This window comes from Ictalurus punctatus, chromosome 28, assembly GCF_001660625.3.
Source record: "Ictalurus punctatus breed USDA103 chromosome 28, Coco_2.0, whole genome shotgun sequence".
In the NCBI taxonomy this organism is placed as follows: domain Eukaryota; kingdom Metazoa; phylum Chordata; class Actinopteri; order Siluriformes; family Ictaluridae; genus Ictalurus; species Ictalurus punctatus.
In genome coordinates this window covers 4,366,638-4,380,406 of record NC_030443.2, presented here as the reverse complement: position 1 = coordinate 4,380,406, position 13,769 = coordinate 4,366,638, and the positions used below count along the sequence as shown (strand labels likewise).

Genomic DNA, 13,769 nt, shown 5'->3' with positions numbered 1-13,769 from the left:
ACATGCCACCAAGAAATATGAAGCAACTGGGCGTGCTTACATTTAAACAAAATGATCAAATGAAGGATTTTCTGTTCAGAAGATTAACTGGAAGCAGAGTTGTTATTCCTCTGGTTGCTGGATGACGCAAGTAAAAAAACAACAACAACAACAACAACAAACACACACTCTGTAACTGTTATATTAACAGTAGACAACTGTGAATGAAAAACCGATAAGATAATTAATCTTCATGTCTCGGATGCCACAGCTACTGAATTGTCCACTTACTTCATTGTCCAATCAAATTCAGTTATACTTATATGAAACTTGCAGCAGATACTGATAACAGTTTCACATCCATCGAGCCCTGCTTCTTAATATTGCTTAACGTGACGTTATGTATCCATGTCAACGACTGCAGTTGGTCCTCACTATAAGTACTAGGGGAATTAAAGGGGGAACAATTTCAGCGTTTCAGTGCAGTGAGAGAAAATAAAAGTATTCATCCAGTTGGCCAGACAAGCCTGGAAGATGGGCAAAGCATAGATAGTGTCGTAGAACACCTTTGTATTAACAGTTAAACAGTTACAAAAATGGCTTTTGTATTCATAAATACTTTTTGGGTCTCAGTTTGGACTTGATGCATCCGGTCCCTGCAGTATACTCGAACATCGTCTAAACGGTATCCTGTTGTACAGAACCATACGTGTGCACGGTGCAATATAAATGAGATTTTATTACTGTTATCTCACGGCAGGTAATTAAACCCTGTTCAAATGATTTGCACTTATCAGAACGTGCTGCGTTTAGATGTGCAGGTCTGTGTCGTGATGTGACACGATAAATATTAGAATGCTGAAAATATGTTCTCTCAGTCGGATGCTTTGTGCCGGAATAAATAAAATAAAAAAGAGGGGGGGGGGGCGGTTTGTACAGATGTCAAAATCTGTATATCATTAAAGTAGATTACAAACAAAGAAGAAGAAGGGGGAAAAAAAAAAAACATTTTAAATATGCACTTGGCTTTCAAAACAGCTGCTGTACACAATTCCAAAATTTGCTGACTTCAAAGGGAATGAATAGTTAGACTGATTTAAATTCATATGTATTCAGGAAAACACTCTTAACAAAAATCTCATCAAAGGCCCCACACACAGTCTGAACTGCCAACAACACCCAAATGTGCTTGAATAGATGGAACAAATAAGAAGATTGTGTAGACGCGCACAAATGCTAGTTCATGTTACTAGTAAAGAAAGATGGCTTGTACCTACAGAAACCCAGTGTGGGAAAAATGTATACAACGGATGAACCATAAATTATACAGAAATATTGATTCTCATCAATCCTTTTTTGATTGGGTTTATAAAACTTGGCGAATATGGCCTTCTCTGCAATTCCTTTAAAAAAAAAAAAAAAATCCAGGATCATGATAGCACTTGGCTAGAGAGCGGAGAGAAAAAGGGAAACTTCCTGTCACTTCGGTGGTTTCAACGACAGCAATGACGGCTCATGAGGGTCACGAAGAGATGTCGGGTTCGATATATAGCATTTTCTTTCGAGAAGCTGTCGGAATCGTCTGCAGTGTTTCAAGATCCCTCTCTGAGGAATTTTTCTTATTTGGTGCCTTATTTGTGCCGACTGCCACCTGTATGTGTGTCCGGTCAGTTTACTCTCAACATGGCTCTATTGTTTAGCAACAACAACAAACCAGTTCCGTTCGCTTGGACCGCCTGAGCAAGGAAACGATGCCAAAGAGGGGGCAGGAGAGCATATGCAGATGACTCAATGCTCGTGAGCCTGAGTTCAGATGATGATGGCAGCCCAACGTTTCACTCATGTCAACAAGACCGAGGAATCAATAGTGGACTTGAGGAAGCATTGGTGTGTGCACACCCCCATAACCATCAAAAGCACTTCCGCTGAGAGGGTCAGCAGCTTTATGTTCCTCGACTAGTCCCCTCGGAAACTACTGGAATGGCGAGGCCGTTAGTAAGGGCGCAGCCAAGTGCCTGTGTCTATTAGAGCTGAGAGACCTGCAGGAGCTGCTTCCTGAATCCAGCGGAGACGTTTTAGGCAGAACAGGAAGTGGACCGACACTCTTACCACATGCGAATTATTTTGAGAAACTGAAGTCATCTTATGCTTCAAGTTTTGGAACCGCCTTTACCAAAAAGTACTAGTTAGTACCTCGGTGAATTCCAGAGAAGCTGATGGCAAACATTTAATAGACGTGCGATCCGTTATGTATTGCTTCTGTACTACAGGATATGACCGAGCTAGAAGTCATTGTTTACGTTTCACGGACTTCCGTATTCTCATAAGTGATATTTCTTGCATTTATGCATAGTTTGGACCAACTCATAAACCTCTGAGCTTTAAGTTCTGTTCACCGGAAACATGTTTTATTCCTTTAGCCTTTGGTTTACAATCCAGTTAGGCTGAGTCCAAGGAGAAAAGGTTGTGGAGGGAGCAGGGAAATTGGAGCCTTTTCCACTTCAAACGGAGCATGAAGCCATGCGTGAGCAGATGAAAGGAAAAGTCCATGGAATGGAACATCTCTCAATATTGACTAGGTTCTACTGTTTTCTCATTCCTGTCTGTACACTGCCTATGACAATTTTGACCCATTTTTTGGCGTGATTTGCATGATTGTGCTGACAAATGTCTTGAAATTAACTTTTTTTTCTTCGTATTTTCAACAGTGAATCTAAGAAAACACGCGCTTAACCATTCAAAGGCAACAACAAGATTTTTAACTTGGATTCTTTGCAGACAATTGCTGCATGTTGCTCATAAATCTACTGTAACAGGGTTGAATTTTTTTTGGCATAGAATTAGCACATACACAAAATGCAGTAAACTAGCATGAGGACATTAAGAACGTATTTATTTTTTTAAGTAACATTTATATTTCTAAAGTAGAGCTAATCCGTCAACGGATCTCGTTATGGATTAAAATCGGTCTGCATGCGGCACGGGGGAGGTTTACTCGTTACGTCACTCCTGTTCCGGAAACACGTTTCGGAAAGAGTAAATGCTCACGTCGTGTCCCAAATGAAGTACTGTACACTTACACTATGCACTGCGTACTCTACCGTCTAGCGTGTGATGTTTAGAAAGGTAATATCGTCTCAAAAGGAACACTAGCGGGTTTTTAATAACCGGAGGTATAAGCCGCTTCCTAGTCGACGGCGCATGACGTCATACGCGCGTAATGCGCCGCCACTAGCTTTAGCCGGATACCCAGAATCACCGACAATGACTTTCTTCAGTTTACTGTTTACCGTTTATAAAAAGTAATGCATAAACACGATTATATAATATAAACTTATATATTAGTTTTTATTTATGGATGCACATAAAGCACAGAATTAAACTACAGTCCTGAATGAAGAATATTTTATATTATATATATATATTATATATATATATATATATATATATATATATATATATATATATATATATATATATATATATATATATATATATAAATTAATGTAGGGCTACTAATGTATCTTCAACCACCACTTCCACGTGCGCTTTAGGACGTTAAATGTGTGATGAGTGAGTCACTCAGAACGTCCACTGAAGGAAGAAAATCAGTGCGGTCACCAGTGGTCCATTCTTAAATCATTTAGGGTTTGCTATGATGATTGACATCTGAGGACGCTAAAGTCGTACTGCAGCGGGGAAATATTTGACAGATTGATTAATATTAACATGATATTCATTTGTTTACAAAAAAAATCAGACCGATATAAATTTCTCCACTCGACACCCGTAACAGAACTGTGATCAAAATCTCTGAGCTGAAGGATTTTCTCACTTTAATAAAAAAAGAGGATGCACATTGAGAATTTTAAATGTGTCTGCGTGGTGAGCGTCCCTCGTGGATCATGGCTAAGAATCTACACTCTGTGTAGATTGGTAATATTCAGCTAAACGTCTGGACGGCCTATTTCCAGAAGCACAGAGATAATAGGATTTCATATAAGTAACAGCTAGCAAAGATTATATAACACACCCAGGACGGTTTCGGGACGTTGTAGGGACAGCGGCAATTATTTACCTCCATCATCTTGCTGCCTGATGTTCTCCTCATCAGATAAAAAGACAAATGAAATTGTTTGTGTGTTCGCTTGGATGTCGCATAAAATACGTGGTTCTTAAAGCGCACCTATTATGGTTATTCAGAGGTCTCATACGACAGATTTACATGCATCCGAGGTGAAAAATAAACTTTCAGGTGCTCATAATTTCAATCCCCCCCCCAGTGTCACAAACGATTCGTTCAATGATCCGTTCTAAACGATTCGTTCTAACCTCCTCCTTTCAGTGAGCATAGTCTGCTCTGATTGGTCAGATGTCCCAGTGTGTCGTGATTGGTCCACCGCCGTCAGCGTGTTTCAAAAAGGAAACGCCCACTACCGTAACGAGTTTCAGCTCCGTCTGTTCGCAAGCAGTCAAAGGCTTTTTATTACAAACCGACGTAGATTCTAACAGGAAGTCAGTCTGAATCACTGACGACTCGATTCACTGTTCAGAATCGGTTCCTTCATTTGAGAGTCAATGACTCCGTTTGTCCTGCGCTTTGATTTTCGGAACTTGGCAGATTTTTTTTTTTTACATTCACAAACAGCTCTATAACACACTACACGAAAGGTAACATCTGAAAGACCGTATTAGGTGCACTTTAACGCGGTGAGCATTTCTCAAGATCACTTTTTTCCATTCCCTCACTATCTCACTATCAGCATGAGATCGCAAATATAGATTTGTCTCAGAGCAAAGCGCACATTAAAAAACAGCCTTCTTCAAGCATTCCGAAAAACAAGGACGCAGCGCGCGGGTACTAGGCGCCGTGCCAAATGTAATAGGCACCATGGAAGTAAAATGTCGCACGCTACACTGAAGTGAGCTGTTGGGGAGGGACCGTTTCCCCTCGGCTTTATCATGTCGCCGTGTTTTGAAATATATCCCATGGCCGGGACGATGAAATAGAATTTTGCGAGTGGAAGAAAATGAGGATGAGAAAAGCGTGCTGAAGACGGGAACGCGGAGAAGGAGAGAGATAAAGGTAAGAGGAGGGAACAATAAATCTAGGACAAGCACTGACTCCAGGCCGAAGGGAGAGAGCTTCACACCGCCTCTGAAGAAGTGTGTCCCATCGTGCAGCCGTAAACAGAAGATAAGATTGGAGTGGCCCGTGCTCACCTCACATCTAATCCCTATAGATGGCTCGCACGTGGTCAAGATAAAGATTTATTACTGGCATACAGCAAAGGCTGCAGCATGTCGCCTCCCCTGTGATCCACCTTGGTATTCAACACCCTATATATCTACTACACCGATGTCGTTTTTAAACGAGATCTAAAGATGACCAACTTGAGGTATCGAACAGGCTAGTATTAGACCGGTTATGTAACTGTAACTTGCAATGAAATATCACTGGAGAACAATCAAAGCCAGAAACCACAACTCGGCGGAAAAATACCGACAGTTCATAATGTTCTAAATATCCTAATTAGTGTCATTCCTAACCAATTCCTACACAGCTTCTTTTTGTCTTCGTTTGATTTGCTTTACCGCATGTTAGCTAATAGCACTGCAACAAGCAATTCTTTTGTTATATTCAAATACTACACTTTTTTTTTAATAAACAAATTTTTCTTTGGTGCTTAACCGGGCATTGGGGAGTTTTTACTCTTATGTATGCGGTAAATAAAATATCAAGATCCCTTCCATTTGGTTTAGTTTTTCCGATAAAGTAGAGAGCCTGGATCGAGCTTGTGTTTTCGGTCAGTGCATTATTCTCCACATTCAGTCTGATCGCCTCTGGCTAGTGCGGTGCAGTGGTGAGAACTGGTGGCTTGGCGGTTAAGGCTCTGATCGGGTTACTGATCCGAAGGGCGGGGGTTCAAGCCCCAAGTACTACCAGACTCTGGGTTACGGATCATAAGGTCGGGGGTTCAAGCCCCAGCACTGCCACGCTGCCACTGCTGGGCCATTGAGCCTGTCTCTGCTCCAGGGGCGCCGTATCATGGTTGACCCTGAGCTCTGACCCCCAGGTTCCTGACATGCTGGGGTATGTGAAGAAAAGAATTTCACCGTGCTGTAATGTATTGCTTCATTTATCATTAGAAACAGAGCCATGTGCAGTTTTACATTTATATGTGTTTTTGTCGACCAGCTGTCAAACTATTGCTTCATTTATGCCACTATTATAACACCACTACAGCGAGGGATGGGTAACGCCGGTGCTATACACTATAGCTAAAGCACAGTTTGGTGTTTCGTGCGTTCTTACACACCCGATTTAACTCCCCGACTAATCATAATGGTCCAAGTCACTAATGAGCTGGATGAGAAGCAAGACTTATTTCCACAGGCACTGGCCGTGGTGCAAATCCCCTTTCATATCAACTTCAATAGCACGATATTGGATTCAATCGTTGAACAAAAGACAACCATTCAAAGTCGATATAACGCCACCAGCGAACACATGAGGCCTCTGAAAAAAGGTGCGAGACTTATCGGTCACATCCTTAATTCGCCTTTGACAACATGAGACTCCACTTTCAGTTAAGAAGCTCGTAATTAAGGGAGTCTTAAAGGCGCTGATGGCTGAGAGAGCGGAGTCCTCGTGCGAGAGAGGAAAACAACTTAGGGATGACAAAAGATGGGCTTTGTGGGAAAGGAGGTTCATCATTAGCATTTCAATGCGCAGCTTCGCAGCTTCCGAGTTCAATTCAGGCTACAGATGAACGCCCATTTGAAAGCAATTACCAGCAACATGTGGGGTGGGGTGGGGCGGGGGGACTGACCCACTTGAAGAGGCCCCAGCTGTACAGATGAACTTACGTAGAGCTCGGAGAACAAAATGCAAGAACCTCTTAGCATCTATGCACAGAGCGAGTGCAATGCTCTATTAAACCTGTGCAAACTTTATCTGAGCCTCGACAACAAAAGAAGTTTATAGCGAAGAGCAGCTGCGCAATATTCACTCATTAACACGGGGTAACTAGTTTTTGGCAGCATACGTGCCATTTTCTCTGCAGGCGAGTGAAATGTGGAGCTTCTTAAATTTCACCGTTATGAACGCTGAGCATGGGGTTGAGCTATGGGTTGACTGTGTCGTGTTGGACTTCCACTCAGAAATGATTGAACACCTTGCAAAAGACAACGTTAATATGCAAGAATGCTCCCCAGGTGCAGCAATTATTACTTAACAAATTACATTATCGAACCGAGCCAGGCTTAGCAGGTGCCAGATGATAAATGCACCTTGCTGCTTACCCTCACACGCCTGGGTTTTTGATAAAGTCGTGATGGCGTGGGGAAATGAAACTGAAGGTGGGCCCACCAACAGGCAGGAACTGCTGGCGAAATGATGTGCACAAGTACAAGAAAGTATGAGTGCATACTATATATAGTCTGTCCTAGCAATATCCACCATGCCTGTTCAGACAGAAATCAAATACAAGTGAGTTTGAAGGCTTAACTGCTGATTTTCAAGTCAAGTGCAAACATATGTGCAGGCAGAAGGCATTAGAGAGTCTGTGTGTCACTAGTCGGCACGAATGAGCCGCTGCTGGGAGATATATGAACCAGTGTGTGACAGTCTGTCAAAAGTGATAGAAATATTAGGCCCCATATGCATGCAACACACACTGCAGACAGTTCATACAAGTGGTCCCACATACAATAACGGTACACTGGATGGGAACGCAGCACGACATCCATGCTATATCCATTCCGGATCTGCATAGCAAACATTTGCCCGTTGTCTTTTATGGATCTGCACTAAAGCAGATTTAGAGACAGCCCAGGTTAACAAAAGTATATTGTTACAAGTGCAGACCCCATTTTCGCACCAATTTGGTCTTGCCAAATCCCACCCACCGTTCCAGCTCTCCACTTTCTTACAACGGCGATCAACAGGGGAGGAACTTGGAGGAAAGCACTATCCGCCCTCTTCCGCATACACAATTGGCTAGGGTCACCGGGATTGATGGGGGGAGAGAGAGCCAGTCCCAACCACCCTGTGAGTTTGGCCAATTTTGCTCCCTTGGCTCCAGGTCATGGTCGAGGTTCAAACACGTCATCTTCTGATAGGGCGAACAATATGAGGTCAGTACAGCCATATCCTGCGTCATTATTCATGAAGCGAAACATCTATGAAACAAAATTAACACAGCATTTTTGGCAAACAAAACATACTTTTAAACAATAAAAATTTCATAATGTAGAATTACACGTTTAGCGCTGCACTTAGGTGCAAACTCCTACTGTTCCTCAGAGCTGTGGTCATTAGCTGAAAACGTCATGAGCTCAGTGACAGATTCTCTTCATGACTATCTCTGCAATCTGATGCCAGGTTAAACCATCTTTATATGAATTCATTCACTCCTTTCTTCGTTGTTGTTTTTTAAATTACATAACTTTATTCAACTCCTGAACCAGATGTCCTGTGGAACTTTCTGGCAAGCTTTCTATCTTCTATCGATGTAATGTCTAGTTTTCAGGTTTGCTATATTCTGGAAAGATCAGAAAACTTCACTGGACCTGCCAGTAGAATCTTCTATAAAGCTGGATGCACTCTGAGTACTTCTGGTGTAACGCACATATGACTTGGTAAATGGTCTGCACTTATATAGCGTGTTAAGGTTATATTAACGGTTCTACAAAACGCATTACACTGGTTCTCATTCGCCCATTCTCTCACACACACACACTCACACACCTGGCGCTAACTTGCCATCAGGAGCAACTTGCGGTTCAGTGTCTCGCCCCCAAGGACACTTCGGCATGTGGAGTCACGTGGGCCGGGAATCGAACCGCCAACCCTACGATTAATGGATGACCCGCTCTACCACCTGAGCCACAGCCGACCCGGGCGGAAAATCTTCCAGGAAGATATTCTTTTAATGATGGAAAATTATCATTTAAGGATAATTAAATTAAATTAAAAAGACACGCGATGTGTACACAAATATTTCATTGATTATTTTTGGAGAGCCAGCAGAGATATGCCGCTCTGAGCAGAGTGCACCGTCTGAGTGAGCTATATGGAGCAACGGCACTATAAATAAAAGCATTTCTATTGTTTGTACAGAAATATGGTAGGAATATGGTTTTATTTTGGCGCTCAGGAAGGCAGCGTTTCGGTTGGGCTGCTGGAGCAAATCACTACCTAAATAAATAAATAAATAAATAAATAAATAAATAAAAACCAAATCGTGAATCTCTGATGGTTATAACAATGACAGATCTTTATTGTGTGAACAAGGTGCCAGGTTCCATGTGTAAAGTCTGCGCATTGCGGATACATACCGCAAATCAGAAACGCGCACCAATGTTATCTCGTTTCCCATGAAAACGCTGAGAACATCTCGGGCTAGTTTCAGGTCTTTTAGCTGAACCTCCCCACAAACTGTGGGGCAGAAGTGGCTCAGGTGGTAGCGCGGCTCGTCTACTAAACACAGGGCTGGCCCACATGTCTCCACATGCCACATTCAGGGCAAGACACTGAACCCCAAGTTGCTCCCAATGGCAGGCTAGGGCCTGGTCCGAGTGTGTGTGTGAGAATGAGAAAAGTGTAAAGCGCTTTGTAGAACCCTTAAGGATTTATAAAAGTCGCTATATAAACGTAGACCATTTACATGACAGTTTTAAAACGGTTTACATTGAAGTAAAAACCTCGCAACTCCTCGAAAGAACCCGGCATAAAAAGCACACCCCTTACTGTCCATACCGTTTTTTTTAAAAATTCCATCAATGATGTATTCGTATTCACTTACGCCCCCTAATACACATACACGTGGGTGGTATTTCGCACCAGAAAACTTGCACTTTGACATTGGCAAAAAGACGGCATTTTAAGCAGCGGTAATACATATACGACAGACAGATCCCGAATATAAATGTGGCCTCCTGTTTTATAGGATATGTATTCCGAGTCCCATATATATTTCGAGTCTGCTGACTGATGACGCGTTCAGTGCCATTAACTCCTGCTTGACCCGAACCTGTTGTGCGTCATGGACGTGACTGCCAGTACTATATAATGGTTCCGATGGTCATCGAGGTCAAACGTGCTTGTTGTCAAGACAAGCTGCACATACACATGCTACACTGCAGCAAGACCTGACTACATGATTACACCTTCACTAATCACTTTGTTGACTGGGCATGTGTATTACCAGTACACTGGTGGTGCACTGTCTGCTTGTAACGTGCATCCTGATTGAAATCACCTTATGGTGAAAAGAAAATTAAAAAAAAAATCAATCATTTGTTTGATGCATTCCCACAATACACATAGACTTTCCTGTAGCAGTGAGTAAAACTGAAGAGAACTCGATCAATTCAGCCGCATTTTCCACATCATTAGGTGCATCTTGGTGAAATGTGCCTTTCCAAAAGGAGCCCGTTGACGAGAAATGGACTGGAGACATCACTTTTGATTATGTTTAGCCTCACGTCTTCCAGAACTCCCTACGCACGTCGGAAGGTCGCGGCCTCTTTCGAGGACCACGCGTCGCATCGAATACGTGTCAACAGGCCAACTGGACACGCGTGAAATGGACGGACGTACCACGCGAACGAAAGGTCCACAGGCAAGAACGCGTAAACGTCCTGGATCTAGACGAGCTAAACGCTTACAGAAGTTTATCCGAGATGTCAATTTCCAGGAATGATGAACATTTTAGAACAGGAATAGAGATCTGCCTGTTTAGGAATCCTAAAGGTCAGAGGGCATGTACAGAGTATGACCGAGAACATCAGTCTGCTTGTTAAGTATGTTAAAAGAACAGTCAGTCAAAGAACAGTTTCCCCATGTGTCGTCGTTTTGGGGTTTGTCCGTATGTTTATATTCCGTTTCGCCCCCAACAATGATATGGAAGGTGAAAACACAAATACTGTAGGGAGCTATGGTTCTCATGGGGAACCAGAAAAATGCAGTTTTCACTTTAAAAACACCACGACTACAGAAATATACAGTATACTTCTGTGGAAAACCCCCCTAAAATAATCCAATTGTAAAAGGGAAACAGCACACAGCAGACAGAGAGCAAGGGAGAACAAGCATGACAGAGAGTGCATATTTGCCCACATTTGGAGAAATAGAGTGATTTAGGTGGCAAGTTCGGGGGAAATATTTTCCAGATAAAGACTATGATGTGTGATTTACTATGGTTGCGTCTTGTAGGCATGTGGCGCCCCAGCACTGGCTGCCCGACTTTGATTTCCCAGGAGTGCTAGTGCTTATTTCAGAGATGTGGCCCCCTCATCCCTCACCCTGGCAACATGCTTGTCTTGGGTTAATCCGTTTCTGCTGGAGGAGGTGTCACAATCTCGGCACTGCCGCATCTTTACTCAACAATAAAAATGGCTCATGATGCTGTGGCCCCGTCCTTCCCTGGAAAAACCTTTTCCACCCAGGTGCGTCCTCATCCATGGTCCCATTAAGAGGTACGGCCTACGATTGGCTGGTTACGTTTGTGCTCCCATTATCTGTAGTCAACAATGTCAAGTTCTTTAATACACCGTCGTCAAGATCTTTAACATACTCTCTCGAGACACATGAACGGTGTCTCTAAAATGCAATTTAAAGTCAATAGACCATATCTATACATGCACACATCAAAACCATGTACACCGCTAAGTCATAACATCAAAACCCACTGACAGGTGAGGTGAATAATGTTGATTATCTCATTACGGTTGCACCTGTCGAGGTGTGGGCTATATTAGGCAATAAGTGAATAGTCGATTCTCAAAACTGATGAGTTGGAAGCAGGAAAAAAGGGGTGAGCATAAGGACCCGAGCAACTTTAATATGGACCGAATTCTGACGGCTAGACGAGTGGGTCACAGCATCTCCAGAACAGCAGGTCTTGTGCGGGGTGTTACCAGTATGCACTGGTTAGTACCTAGAAAGTGTGGTCCAAGGATGGACAACTGGTGAACCAGTGACAGGGTTATGTACACCCGAGCCTCAATGACGCACATAGGGTAGCGCGAAGGCTAGCCTGTCTGGTCCGATCCCACAGAAGAGCTACTGTAGCACAAATTAGCACTGAAAAGTTCATTCTGGCTATGATAGAAAGGTGTCAGAGCACACACTGCAGTGGGACTTGCTGCGTATTGGACTGTCTAGGCGCAGACTGGTCAAAGTGCTCATTCTGACACCTGTCCGCCGTGAAAAGTGTGTACAACTGGCACATGATCATCAGAACTGGACCATGGAGCGATGGAAAAAGGTGGCCTGGTCTGATGGATCATGTTTGTTTGTTTTTTTTTACATCATGTGGATGTCCGGGTGCATGTGCGTCTTTTACCTGGGGAAGAGATGGCACCAGGATGCACTATGGGGAGAAGGCAAGCTAACGGAGGCAGTGTGATGCCCGGGGCAATGTTTTGCTGGGAAACTTGGGTCCTGGCATTCAAGTGGATGTTACTTTGACACATACCACCCACCTAAACATTGTTGCAGACTTATGAACGAGCGCCCTGCCAAAAATTGTCAAGAATGGTTTCAGGAACATGACATGTTCGAGGTGTTGACTCGGCCTCCAAATTCCCAAGATCTCAAGCCAATCGAGTATCTGTGGGACGTGCCGGACAAACAAGTCCGATTCACGGAGGCTCCACTTCACAACTTACAGGACTTAAAGGATCTGCTGCTAACGTCTCGGTGCCAGATACCACGGCACACCTTCGGAGGAGGTCTTGACAGGTCAGTGCTGTTTTTGGCAGCACAAGCAGGACCTACACAACATCAGGCAGGTGGTTTTAATGTTACGGTGAATAAATGCTGCTACTGAGCTCTCGATTCTGATCGGTCAGAGGGTGTTGGTTAATTTTCTAGAACAGCAGCTGTGACGGTTCTGCTGCAAGACAAGTCATAAGTTTACAGATACATCAACGTACTGCCTGGGAGATTGGTCTTGCCTAATCATGGAATGTGTCTGGGGAATGATCTATAAAAATAGATTCTTACTGACTACCTTGAATATTTAAGGTTGGTAGGGCTGATTTCGTGCCAGCTTTTGGCTGCTTGCCAGTGTGCATGTCAATGTGTCAGAGGAACATTCACAAGTTGTATTGTCTGCTGACAGATCTGCCTACTTCACAAGCTTCCTCCTTTGCCAAGTTTTCTGAGGTGCTGTGAAAAGCAATGACGAGCATACAGAACATTTATACGTACCAGTACTCACAAACAGGACTTGGATAAACAAAGTCCCATCCGGAGCCTTGGCGTTTTGATAGAAAACACCTGCAGAGCTTGTGAAGCAAGAACACGTTGTACCAAAAAAAAAAAAAACAAGTGACATACACTACCTAGGCCACTGTTGTATTACGGAGTTGAACGCCAGCTTGAGTTCTCAAGTTCTCCTCGATAGAATTTCACCACTGCACATGATGATAATCATCATCCTCGATACACACAACATAAAAGTCACCACGTGCCTCGGCTCAAATTAGTTTAAAGGCCGCAGTGTGGACCTTGAAATGCTGGGGGAGAGCTTTAGATGCAAATCCCTGTGCTTCATTTTGCTGACAGTCATTTGAACAATATTGATTTCAAGGTAAATTCTTCAGGCACAAAGACGAGCGTGGTTCATTTCTGACAGTAAATCCCTGCACTTCATCATTACCATGTGAATGAAGTCACATCACACACAATTTTAAAGAAGGTGGAACTGTAACTTAATTCCAGCTGGACATGAGGCACGAGTCTTGTTCTGTGGAATATAATAAGTAATATATAACAA

The 13,769-nt window shown here is 43.1% G+C and overlaps 1 protein-coding gene across 1 annotated transcript in view; it reads right to left on the bottom strand.

Annotated features, from left to right (window-relative positions):
- Positions 1-13,769, bottom strand: part of tmem132e (transmembrane protein 132E) — a 270,644-nt gene that overhangs the window by 244,177 nt on the left and 12,698 nt on the right. The gene's annotated exons all lie outside the window — the stretch shown is intronic.